The following is a 13810-nucleotide window of genomic DNA, read 5'->3' on the forward strand; positions in this document are numbered from 1 at the left end:
ATTTTTACAAACCAATTCACACAAAACTCATAACTAAACTATAATAAAACATTTTGCTAAATTTCATTTCTTTTCCAACATTATAGTCCATTCTTTGGGTTCTTTCACCCAGCCTTTAATTCTGTTGATGTGAGTCCACTCTCGCTCTGCAGTTCGACCAGCTGATTCAGAGGTTAGCAGTTCTTGAAAGGGACCTCCCCACTGAGGGGTTAAGCTGAAGATAATGCATATAGCACTGCCTCATATGTTTCATCATTTGAAAGGGTAATTGACTCTTAAAGCAGTTACCCACCACTGCTGACAAAAGGAAACTGCGCAGCCTAGGCTAGGAAGCATTACAATCACGGAGAGGTTTAGCACTTGGCCTAGCATCCCATTTTGGTGGCAGCGGTTTCTAGGGAACATAGGTTAGAATAGCAGTGGATTGCAGTAATTGCCGACACTCCTGTTTATAGGGATTTAACAGAAACTTAAACACTATTAAATTTGATGGAAGTCACTGTACACAACTTTACACAAACCTTTTGGTAAGCTTATAGGTAGAGCCAAATTCTTCTCCCTACGAGAACAGAGTGTATACAGAGCCAGGGGCCACTCCAGCCAGCAGAGCTAGGTAGTGACACATACACAAACACGTGTATATATTTTTCTGGTTTGAAAGTAAAAACCAGTGAGAGACTCTAAGTCAGAAATAAAATTTATTAAGAAAAAGGAAAAAAAAAAAGAAAAAAACAAAATACATGCAATAATACAAAAGAAAAACCACTGACAGAGTCAGAATACAACCTGACACCCTGCTAGTTAGGGTGGTGGTAGTAGTCCAAATAAAATGGTCTTGTTGAAGTGGTGATCCTGTCGAAAAGATATGGTAGTTCTTGTCCTCCGGAAACCAGTGGATAAGTGTGGTGGAATTCACAGGGGTCCCAAGACGAGGGAAGAGATGAGAATGTTGACTCCATGTTTCAGAAGGCTGGTTTATTATTTTATGATACATATATTATATTAAAACTATACTAAAAGAATAGAAGAAAGGATTTCATCAGAAGGCTAGCAAGTGGGATGATAACAAAAGCTCGTGACTCTCAGGGAGTCTGAGCCAGCTGACTGTGATTGGCTATTAATTAGAAACAACCAACATGGACCAATCAAAGATCCACCTGTCGCATTCCACAGCAGCAGATAATTATTGTTCTTCTTTTCCTCTGAGGCCTCTCAGCTTCTCAGGAGAAAAAATCCTAACGAAAGGATTTTTCATAAAACATGTCTGTGACAGGTAAGGGCAGCTTGTTCTGTCCCAAACCTCAGATTATATCTAGGCGGGGATACTTAGCTCCTCCCCTCTGGGTGGAACATCTCCCAAAGGGCTGATATCATTCTCAGTCATGAGGAGAGTCCTTGACTGCCCATTAAACAAAAATGGCTCCCGGAGGGAGTTATCTCTGAGTCATGCGGCAAGGCATTGATGGGCCCACTAACAGGAGATAAGGAAAAACAACGCCCCTCCTGGTTTTAACAGCTCTTAAAGATGGGGATAGAATACATTTTTATATTGTAACCTAGGACAATATATACGATTGTTTTTCTAGGTGAAGCAGAAGCCAGATGTACAAGGCCATGTATCCAAGAGCCACGTCCCTGGGCGTGCCCAGCCTTTGTGTGCACACAGGGACATGTGCAGAGCTAGTGCACATATACACCTGCTCAACTGCACAGAGCTCCTGTGCACAACGGTACTTGCTAGCAGCACACACTTGTGTGCACCTAACCTGCTACACCAGCACATGTGCTACACAGACACTCACCTATGAACAGTCTTTACCAATGCACACTTGCCCGCAAGCACAAGACCTGCTTTCATGTAGTTTGTGCACACCAATGTGTGCAGTGTCATTGACATTAACACACGCATGTCCTACACAGAGCCATGCTCACACTTGCAGAATTTGTGCACACTCACAAGCACAGAGCTGTGCACAGACCCACTCGCACCTGAGAGTGTGCAATTTAGCACACGTGTAAAGAGCAGTGTATACATCATGTGTACACATCAGCACATCTATGTGAATAGTGCTGTGCACACCAACACACATGTACACTGTGCAAAGCAAGGCGTGTACACTCACATCTGGGCACACTAGACAACACATGTGCACACAGAACCGTGCACACTGGCACACACATGCACAAGCACTCTCCTAGAGCTCTCCTAGCCCCAACGCCCCCGTGGGTCTCTCCTCATAGGATCATGACACGGTGGGGATGGGGACACTGTGGCACAGCTTAAAGAGCACCCTCTGTGCCTTTGGGGTGGGAACAGACAGGCCTGCCTTGAAAGAAAGGTCAAAGAGAGAATACGCTGGATTCTTGTTTCCTGCCTCTCATTTTATAAGGGCAAACTAGAACACTTTTTGCTGTCCTGTCTTCCTTAGGAGCCTGACCAGCATGAAGGAGAGGATTAGACGGATTTATTGAGGATCACTGCTAGTGCATAGCACATGTGGCATTTCTCACCCCTTACATTATCATGGGATGTTGGGGTAGGAACTAACAACAGTGTTTCCCCACTGCCTTAGAAGCTTGTGCTTTGTCAAGGGGCACGTTTTACTTCTTAACTGAGGGAGGGTATTTGTGGCTTCTGTTGCTGTGGAGGGTAGCTCACAGTCCCCTGGGAATATGATAAGGAAAGCTCCAGGCCTCTCTGCAGGGGTGACAGTCACTTTGAAACAAATTTTTTAATTAAGATTTCATCTCAGACTGAAAGAGGGAAAAGTATCTGTGTTATGCATGGAAAGCTGAGTGGAAAACAACTGTTTTGTGTAAAAATTTCTAATAAATAATTCTCATCAATGTAAGGCCTTGAGACAGAGTAGAAATTCTCCAGAGTAGAAATCCATTTTGATTTAGGTGAAATGTACATCTTTGAATTGAGTCTGTAGTTTGAAAACATAGCTATTTAGCCTGACTCTGCAAAAGCCTAGGCTCAGTGAACCGGCTTCAGTGAAGAACAGAGATTGGGAGGGGGGGACGGGGACGACAGAGGGTGATAAAGAGAGACAGAGACTGCTGAGTTTTGCAGAGAAAAGAAAAAGAACTCCAGAATTTTGTGAAAGTTGTAAAGTCGGTATGTTTTATTACAGCATGTTGTTATATTTCTTGATACTGTTTTTATTAGATTTCTAGAGTCCCATACTGTTGTTGTTATATTTCTAGTGTCCCATACCTTCTTTTGGTGTTTTCTTATGGCCGTAGATCTTCACAGCACAGACTCCTTCTCCTGTATGTTGTACCTTCTTAGTCAGGGCTCCTTCAAGGCTCCCCCTGACTGGCCAACCCACCCCCTTTTATCCCAGCTACCTTCACTAGCCACAGCTGCAGCACAATGAAGGACATTGCAGCTGCAGCCCATCAAGATCAACTGGGACCTACCGGGGCAAGGCCTATAGACAGATATTGAAGTACAATACAGATATTTTACTGTGACTCAAAGGCCACTTATATTTTCCCCAACACAATACATATCTTTCACTGTGACTCAAAGGCCACATTACAATACATACATTTTCCCATGACTCAAAGGCCACATAGAACACACACAGCTCCTTGCTCGAAGGCCGTATTCTTCACAGCTCTTGGCTGTCACAGCTCCTCGACTCAAAAGATATGTTCTTCTACAGCCCTTGGCTGTCTTATCCACAGCTCCTGGCTCAAAGGCCATCCACAGCTCTTGGCTGTCTTATCTCTGCCAACTATCACGTCAGGTCCCATGACTCAAAAGCCATGTATAACACACATAGCTCCTGGCTCAAAGGCCATACTCTTGCACAGCTCCTGGCTGTCGCAGCTCCTTGACTCAAAAGCTATGTTCTTCTACTGTTGCAGTGTGTTGCAACTTCCTGTTTTACTCCCTAGTCGTTTCCCAGGTGTGACAATACCCCTCTCCCTTCCCCCTCGCCCCCTTGCTGAGTGAGTTCTGTCAATCAGGCTTAACACTACAGCAAGGCCTCGTGTGGTTGGTCACGTTCAAAGGATGCCCTTCAGGTCTGGGGGTCATTGGCCTGTTTAGGTGTCCTTCGTCCCTTGAGACCCTCTTCCTCCCACCTGGTTGGTGGCTCACCTGTCCCTTCCCTCCCCCCGGAGCTTAAAAGGTCACTCAGGCCATGTGCTCGCCATTCTGTTGGAGCTGTTACCTGAGATTCAGACCTCTGTGACCATGGAATAAAACTCTGGATATTAACCCTATGGCAGAATCCGTCTCCTTTCCTCACCATAGCCTGAAGCCTTCCCACCTGAGGTAAACTGAGTTTCTACAAGTCTGGACTTGTTTCAGTGCCTGCTGCCACATACAGTCAGCCAAAAGTGTCTCTGGGGTGAAACACCACAGTTGCCGCCTTTGGCCCAGCAGCAAGGGTCAGACGGGCCCAGGCACAATCTATCTGGTAATATTGGGATTCATATTCCAATATTCTACAGCTCTTGGCTGTCTTATCCACAGCTCTTGGATGCCTTATCTCTGCCAGCTATCACGCCGGGGTTACCAATTGTTGTTGTTATATTTCTAGAGTCCCATACCTTCTTTTGGTGTTTTCTTATGGCCATAGATCTTCACAGCACAGACTCCTTCTCCTGTATGTTGTACCTTCTTAGTCAGGGCTCCTTCAAGGCTCTCCCTGACTGGCCAACCCACCCCCTTTTATCCCAGCTACCTTCACTAGCCACAGCTGCAGCCCAATGAAGGACATTGCAGCTGCAGCCCATCAAGATCAACTGGGACCTACCGGGGCAAAGCCTATATACAGATATTGAAGTATAATACAAATATTTTACTGGGACTCAAAGGCCACCTCTACTATAACAGCGCTGGATGCATGCTGAGATTGCTCTCCTTAAAAGGCATGCATACCTCTGAGAACTTCAGGTCCCTTTTTATCTCCCTCTCAAATACATATGCATACAGTTTCACAATAGGTTCATACGTATTCATTTTTACGGATTTCGTGTGACATTTGCCGCTAGTTCCTTTTTATCAGAAAGAATTCCGAGGTCAGGTTGACCTGCTCCCATAACAGTTTCTGTCTCTCTTTATCATCTTCTGTTTCCCCCCCTTATCTCTGTCCTTCACTGAAGTAACTTCACAGAGTTTAGGCCTTGCAGTCAGGCTAAATAATTATGGTTTCTAACCACAGACTCAACTCAAAAATGTGCATTTCACGTAAATCAAAATGGATTTCTATCCTGGAAAATTTCCACTTTGCCTCAGCTGTGAGAGCAGGTCAACCTGACCTAGGAATTCTTTCTGATAAAGAACTAGCAGCAAATGTCACTTGAATTTCGTAAAAATGAATATGTATGAACCTATAATGAAATTGTTGCAGATGTATTTGAGAAGGGGATAAAAAGGCACCTGAAGTCCCCAAGAAGTAAGCATGTCTTTTAAGGAGAGTAATCTCCACATGCGTCCAGCGCTATAATAAACATACCTGCTTTACAACTTTCACAAAGTTGTGGAGTTTTTGGTCACCTCTGCAAAACATTCTGGCGAAGCCAGGCAGGAGGAACCGTCTCTGTCCCTGCAGAGGCAGGGGAGAACAGACGGACTCCTAGGAGGGCCCCAGGATTTTCCTGGAGGAGCTCTGCTCATCTCAGCTTGCCTCCTGCAGAGACAGACAAGGACCTGCTGGTCTGTGGAGGATACTGTGGGATCTCAGCACCTCAGGACTGAGGTGCCGAGTCACCGAGACCACCCTTGGGGGGCTCGGGAGTCCTGGAATGTTGCCAGAAGTGTCTGGTGGCTGGACTTTGATCCTACACAGGAGACGACACCTGTATGAGGATAGGAGGATTTCACCGGGGTGAATGGTGAAGGGATTAGTTAATTAGAGGGTGAGACACAGGGTTTAGGATTTCTGTACAGGGGGGTTTAGAGAAGTAAGATGGAGGAATTGGGGCGTGTCCTGTCCTTCTTCTTCTTCTTCTTCTCCTCCATCTTCTGTGGTGATGGTGGCACTTTGGGATTTGTCATTACTTAAAGTGCACCGGGCAATAAGGGTGAAAGGTATTGGGGAAAAATGATAAATATTGTAGCAACTTTGGGTATAAAGATAGGTGACCGCCCCGGAGGGCTACACAGTGTGCTCATGGCTGACTGCTGAGCAGACCTCTGTCGGGCCGAAAGAAAATCTTTTAGATAAACAATTAATAAACACAGAGACCGAAAGAAGAACTGAAGCCTCTTCTCGTCCTTTGATACGCGGGCTGCCCCAAGGCCACCTCGGGCCTTTCCAGGCCCTCCAAACAGCCAAAAACCGGAAAACTGGCTTCCACTGGGTGAGCTCGAACCCCCACAAAACCTTTCGGGGGGGGGAGCAGCCTCAAAGCCCTGAAGAGCAGAAGAGCGAAGGGGGCAGCTCCGATCTTAGACGAGGTCCCAGGAGAGCACTGATAACTCCTGAGGAGAGAAGCCTGAAAAGAAGAAAAAAAAAAAAAGAGAAGAGGAGAAAGAAAAACGGCCAGGAGACTCTGCAAAAAACAGCAGTCACTGAGAATTCCATCTCTCAGCTTCTGCCGAAGACAATTCGTAGCAGAACAGCCCGGACCGGAACCAGAAAGGCGCCTCTGGGACCACCTCTCGTGATCTGCTGGACAGAGATTGTGACCTCCGGACTGCCCTGACGATAGATTTGGTAAGAAGGTCCAGAAATAAGAACATGAGGGGCACACTTTCCCAGGAACAACGGGAAATTTTGTCCGCCTTACAAGGCGTGACTCAAGCATATACAGAAGGAATTCCAAAGAAAGAATTAAAACAATTATTGCTATGGGCAAGGCTAAACTACCCACTGGCAGAAACGTGCCTGCTATTCGAAGTGGGGTTTTGGCAGGAGATAAACAGACATTTATATTTCTTAGCAACTAAAAAGGACGAGACAGCATTAAAATTGCTGTCTCCAGCAAGAATAATGTTAGAAGGCATATCTATGCAAACGAAATGCCAGGAGAAGCAGCAGATGCAGCGGAAGGCTGCACGGCCCTCAGACAGAGGGGAGGAGCAAGACTCCGGGAAAAAATTAACTCTGGCCTTAAGAAGCCAGGAGGAAAATGCTCTTGGAGAAAAAGAGCAAGAAATATTATTAAAACACCCGGTCCCAAAACCCAGAAACCCCAGAAAACTCCTAAAACGTCCTGAAACTCCAGAGAGCATGGAGGACTCAGGAGCAGAAGGGGGGGAGCAGGGGGGAGAGAAGGGATCGGGGGGGGCGCTTTCTCGCGGCGCGGCGGAGCGGCGCGGCCAGGCTGCGGCGGGGCAGGCGGAGAGCGCGGATGAAGAGATAGCAAGAGACACGTGTTTTCGTGCGGCTTTCCTCAGCTCAGGGCCGGGGGGGGCAGCCGCCCCGGGGGCCGGCAGGGATACAGAAACGCACGCGGCGGGCGAAATTCACAAAAACCCGGGGGGGGGGATCACAAACCAGCGCGGGGGCGTCCGACACAGGTAGCGAAATCGGGGAATTTGCGCAGCCCCAGAAGGCTGCCATGGGGAGACGCAGGAGGCGCGCAGTTGTGATGTCAGACCCGGTGCGCAGATCGGCCCGAATCGCGGAGCGGGCGCGGGTGCTGGCGGGAGGGGGGCTGCACACACCGGCGAGGGGAGGAGTGGACACAGCGTCGGAGGAGGAGGAGGAGACAGAGTCAGGGGCAGACCGAGGGGAGCAAACCTCGGAGGTGGAACAAGGTGGAGACAGTGAAAGTCGCTCGGGAGAGACAGGGAGCGGCTCGGAGAGCACGCATGCGCAGAGAGTAGAGCGCGGGCGGGGGCTGGCCAGACCCCCTGTGACGTCTCGGGCGAGGAGGGGCCATGCTCGGGTGTCCACATCCCAGGAAGCCACGCCCTCTCCAGACTTGGTGCCTTTGGTTAAAACCCTCGGAGTCCAAGCCTCTTCCCTCCTGGGGAGGCGCGTATGTATTCTAACCCTATTGTCAGTTGAATCAAAAGCCAGGTAGCCCCGGTCTCAAGCAAGTTTGCAAACAGCGACAATCAGCTGAACGGGAGGCAGTTGTGTTCATGCCGTCATCCCAACCACGGAGCCCGGTGACAGCGCCACCTCGTGGGGGAATGACCGAAGTGCACGACATGCCGGATCGGTTCGGCGGAGCCACAGTGTCACCTCGTAATGAGTCTGCAACAATGCAGCGATTTTTCTCAACAATATATAAGAAGAGACGAATACTCAGACAAAAGTCAGGACTCAGACTGCAAAGGACGACTCAGAAGAGAAATAAGAGGAACGAAAGACTCTGGGGGGTTTTATCTTTGGGGTCTTGAATGAAAAACATAACAATGGTTTTGCACAAAAGTGAGGTCATGAGTTTCATGATGCTTATATGCATCATTTTTTCATTCATTGCAATAGGCAATGGGGTAAATTTACCTATTACAGAGAAAACTAACAAAGGATCGATCAGCTGGTAGATTTCTTTGACATCTCTCCTGAAGCCCCAAACTACCCATCCGATCAGCATTTTACTACTGCACAAGAACATAATTTTGTTATCAAAATGCTTAGGCAGAGCCACAGACTGAAAATCAACCCTGAGCAGTCCTATCCCATTCCCATCCCATTAGCTACTCACACGACCCCTAACACTAGAGCCATATCCCATATCACCGGCGGGTGGTCTCATGTTAGGTACAAGGGGATTCGCCCCCATCCACACTCAGGAATTGCTTATGATGCTGTATGGTAGGTTATTCATTAATCCGGAAGCAATCCTGGAATTATTGATAATGCTGTATGATAGGTTATTCATTAATCCAGAAGCAATCCTGGTGGATCCTTCTGTTTGAAGCAGGGCAAACAATAAAGAGAGATAGGGATAAGGGAATTGTCGAGCTAAGCATGATCAGAGCTAATAATGTCAAACTGACCCTAAGAGCTGTGCCAATGTCAAACTGACCCTAAGAGCCGTGCCAAGCCATGGGAACCAAGCCAAGTACACCGGGAATTGACCATATTAGGATAGGAGTTCAAAAGTTTAAAGAGGAAGACTCATCAGAAGACCCTTGCCAGCGAGGAAGGCACCGAAGGACCACCAAGAATAATCCTCAAAATAGATGTCTCCTCCCACGCTCCGCCCACACCACGCCTCTTATGAATATGATGTAACCCTGCACCCAAGACTGTATAAAAGCTTGCTTCTGTCATGAGATAGCTAGAAATCCCTTTTGTGATTTCTCCGACGCGTCGTAATAAAATACCTCCTGTCTATGCTGACTTACTTGAGTCTCTTAGGCAGTTGTTCTCGCCTTTTGGGGCAAAATTCGGCAACACTCCCATTTGGAGAGGAATTTTAAGGGTAGGGCTTTATGTTTTAATAGTTCTCCTAGTCCTCATCCTTGTCGTCCCATGCGCCATGAATCGGATTGTAAAAGAGGTTTTCTTGGTGCAAACAGAAGGGGGAGATGTGGGATCTCAGCACCTCGGGACTGAGGTGCCGAGTCACCGAGACCACCCTTGGGGGGCTCGGGAGTCCTGGAATGTTGCCAGAAGTGTCTGGTGGCTGGACTTTGATCCTACACAGGAGACGACACCTGTATGAGGATAGGAGGATTTCACCGGGGTGAATGGTGAAGGGATTAGTTAATTAGAGGGTGAAACACAGGGTTTAGGATTTCTGTACAGGGGGGTTTAGAGAAGTAAGATGGAGGAATTGGGGCGTGTCCTGTCCTTCTTCTTCTTCTTCTTCTCCTCCATCTTCTGTGGTGATGGTGGCACTTTGGGATTGGTCATTACTAAAAGTGCACCGGGCAATAAGGGTGAAAGGTATTGGGGAAAAATGATAAATATTGTATACGCAACTTTGGGTATAAAGATAGGTGACCGCCCCGGAGGGGAGACAGTGTGCTCATGGCTGGCTGCTGAGCAGACCTCTGTCGGGCCGAAAGAAAATCTTTTAGATAAACAATTAATAAACACAGAGACCGAAAGAAGAACTGAAGCCTCTTCTCGTCCTTTGATACGCAGGCTGCCCCAAGGCCACCTCGGGCCTTTCCAGGCCCTTCAAACAGCCGAAAACTGGACATGTATTGAGGAGCCTCAGGGGAAAAGAGAGATAGGACGGCTGAATAAGTCACTCAGACACATCTGAGTGCTCAGCCTGTGCCTGCAGGCAACAGCAGCCTGGTTGATAGAGCGACTGGGAGAGTTCACTGTCCAATAGAGCGGCCACTAGCAACCCTGGGAGTGGGTTTGAGTGGACTCATGTGTTTGTGTGTGTGGTGTCCGGACATTGTATCATCGTGTAGTTAATGCGTGGTTAATGTTAGTGTGTTTGTAATTGTGTGAGTGCATGGTGTACAAAAGAGAGTATATCTACAGAGTAGGGGGGTTTCTACATGTGACTGAAGAGGCCAAGTGAGGCCCAAGGCACCAGCCGAGGCAGGCTGTGGGGGCAGGAAACGCCCGGCAGAAAAAGAGAGGAAGTAGTGGAGAAGCATGGGTGCGGACGATCATTGAGTAAAAGTAGTGATTTGTGGTGTAGATTGTGCACGCTTTTACCGTGACTAGATGAACTCAAGGGGTTCCTCTGCCCCGCTGGTTTGGACTCGACCCTTGGGAGTTTGTGAATCCTGTGAATTATTGGATAGATAGAGGAGACAAACGAGTTCATTTGGAGGGGCTCTACCGGACTTCAGCTGGTGCTATAGTAAGTCTGGACTGAGAAAAACCTGCCGTAGCAGATTTAGAGTTCCCTGTGATAAACAGAATAGCCTGCTTCTGCGGGCAGTTCCTGAGAACCTTTGGTGCATCAAGAGGCTTGCACACTGCGTGGGTATTATTGCAGTGCGGAGTTTGTGAGAGATGTTAGTATTGCTGTTCTAATAATTGTCATGGCACATGCCTCGAGTGTAAATTAAATTTTCCTGATCAAGCTGATTCAGAACCTAAGATCTTAAAGCTTGTGTGTGGGAAACCACATCTGATACCTGCCACCTGGAGTTGTGTGTGGGAGGAAGACTGGGAAACGACTGTGAAGCTCTGTGAAGAGAGGTTTAGGTGGAAGTGAGATAGGGCAAGGAGAAGGAGATAATGGGAACTAACCAGAGCAAAGAAGTCCCTCAGGCTAACCCCTTGGGGTGCATCTTGGCCCACTGGAAGGAAGTCACCAGTAGGGGGGGCTATGAGAATAAAAAAGATCTAATCCAATATTGCACACACTGCTGGCCATTATACAGGTTAGAGGACGGAGCAAAGTGGCTCACCCACTGGAACTTTAGATTATAATACCTTACTGCAGGTAATGTTGTTTTTAAGACAAGAAGGTAAATGGGATGAGGTTTCGTATGCTGATATGATTTTTGTTTTAAGAAATCACCAAGAATGGCAAAGGGACTGTGGGATCAGACCCCCCTCAGACCCACTGGTCTCAGCCCTTGAAAAGGAAAACAAGGCAAAGAGGGGGCAAATCAAACATTGTTGTTCAGCATGCAGTATAGGACAATGGTGTATGAGATCAGACAAGGTTTATCATTCTGAGGAGCAAGAACGAGATACATTTGAGTGGATGAAAGCTCCTCCTAGGAAAAGGGAGGTTGAGGATGAGGATGAAGATGAAGAGGAAGAGGACTTCCCCAAAAAGGAGGAGGACTCAGGCTGGGAAGGTGCATCCGCTAGAACCCACACACCCCCCCCCCCTCCCCTCCTGACAGTCCAGTTGCATCTAGAACTAGGAGGCAAGCAGTGTTACAGGCCCCACTGTGAGAGGCAGTGGGACCAGAAGGAGGGAGATTAATGATTAAAGTGCCATTTACAACTCTTGATTTAGAGGCATGGGAAAGGATTGATAGGAATTATTGTATCAATCCTATACTTTCTGCCACAAGTCTACGATATGTTATCAAGCAACACAGTCCAGATTGGGCTGACATCCAGTTACTACTGGATGCTTTCACTGAAACAGACAAACAGCTGATCTTAAAGACAGCAGGGACTTTGGCAGAGGATCACTGCAAGAGCAATCAGTTAGATGTAAAAGAATATTTCCCCCTCCAAGACCCGGAATGGGACCCTAATGTATCAGCAGGGGTAAAGAAATAAGCAGATTATCAAGAGTGGATAGCAACAGGGGTGGAAAGAGCTATTCCAAAGACCATAATATAGTCTGCCTTATATTCCCTTAAGCAGGGGCCTTCCGAGACTCCATCCCAGTTTCAAGAGCGTTTAAAGGGTGCTATGCGTTGTCATACATCACTGGATCCAGGGTCTGAGATAGGAATGAATCAGTTAGTTAATTCATATTTGGGCCAGTCTGCTGGAGATATTAGACGTAAACTTAGGAAAATTTGCGGACCGGAAGGGAGAAAACTTGAAGTCTTGCTAGAAGAGGCGTGGAGGGTATTTAGTAACCAGGAAGAAGGATATAAACAAGGAATGAAAAAGTTGGTTGCAATGGTACAGGAGGAAAGGCAAAGAAAACGCAACCAGGGACCACCAAGACAAGGACCACCTCAGCCGGGCAGAAACCAGTGTGCAATCTGCAAAAGAACTGGTCACTGGAAAGATCAATGCCCAGAACGGAGATGAGGTGACCAACAAGTGGCTGCACATGTACAAAAGAACTGAGGAGGACTGGGAGATTGTGCCCCAGTGGATCCAAAGGTTATAAAAATGAGGCTGGGGGAAGAATGGAAAATGGTGGAATTTTTGGTTGATACAGGGGCCACATATTAAGTTTTAAATAAAACTTTATTACCTCTGGAAAATTATTATGTTGTAGTGCAGGGAGAAACTGGCCAGTCTGACAGGGCATATTTTTGCAAACCTTTGAGGTATAAATTGGGAAAACAACGGGGTATTCATAAATTTTTTTACATGCCCAATTTGCCAAAGGCACTTTTAGGCAGAGATTTATTGGAGCAGTTGCAAACAACCATTACATTCAAACATGGAGAGGTTACTCTGGAGGTGAATGATCAAAAGTACATAGAGGTATTAAGTTTAACCTTAACAGCTATTGAGATCAAGGAGGAAATTGATGAACAGATACTAAGTCAAGTATTTCTCGAGGTATGTGCCTCTGATGTACCAGGAAGGGTGAAAAATGCCTCTCCCTTAGTAATTCAGCTCAAGGAAGGGACACAACCAGTGAGAATTAAGCAGTACACCCAAAAGAAAGAAGAAAGGGAAGGAATCAGCCCAATAATTGAAAATTTTCTGCGTTTAGGGTTATTACAAGAATGCCATTCTGATTACAATACTCCCATTTTACCTGTTTGGAAATCTGATGGGTCATACCAGATAGTACAAGATTTGAGGGCTGTCAATAAAGAAACAGAAGATTTGTACCAGTGGTAGCCAATCCATGTACTTTATTATTTGTCTAACCCCTGAGCTAACCTGGTTTAGAGTTTCAGACCTAAAAGATGCCTTCTTTTGGCTCCCTATCTACGAAGCCAGCCAGAAAATTTTTGCATTCAAATAGGAAAGCCGTAAAAGTGGGTGCAAAGTCGAGCTCACATGGTCGAGATTGCCCCAAGACTTCAGAAATTCCTCCACTCTGTTTGGGGAGCAACTTGGAAAAGATCTGGAGTCCTGGGAAGCTCCACAGGAAGAAGGGAGGCTTTTGCATTATGTGGATGATCTCCTAGTAGCCACTCGGATGAGGGAAGCATGTGTGGCCTGGATGGTAAGCCTTTTGAATTTCCTAGGACTCCAAGGATACAGAGTATCAAAGAAAAAGGCACAGGTAGTGAAACAGAAAGTTATCTACCTGGGGTACGAGGTGAGTGCTGGGCAACGGACTTTAAGGCAGGCTCGCA

This window comes from Zonotrichia leucophrys, unplaced genomic scaffold (assembly GCF_028769735.1).
Source record: "Zonotrichia leucophrys gambelii isolate GWCS_2022_RI unplaced genomic scaffold, RI_Zleu_2.0 Scaffold_71_232695, whole genome shotgun sequence".
NCBI lineage: Eukaryota > Metazoa > Chordata > Aves > Passeriformes > Passerellidae > Zonotrichia > Zonotrichia leucophrys.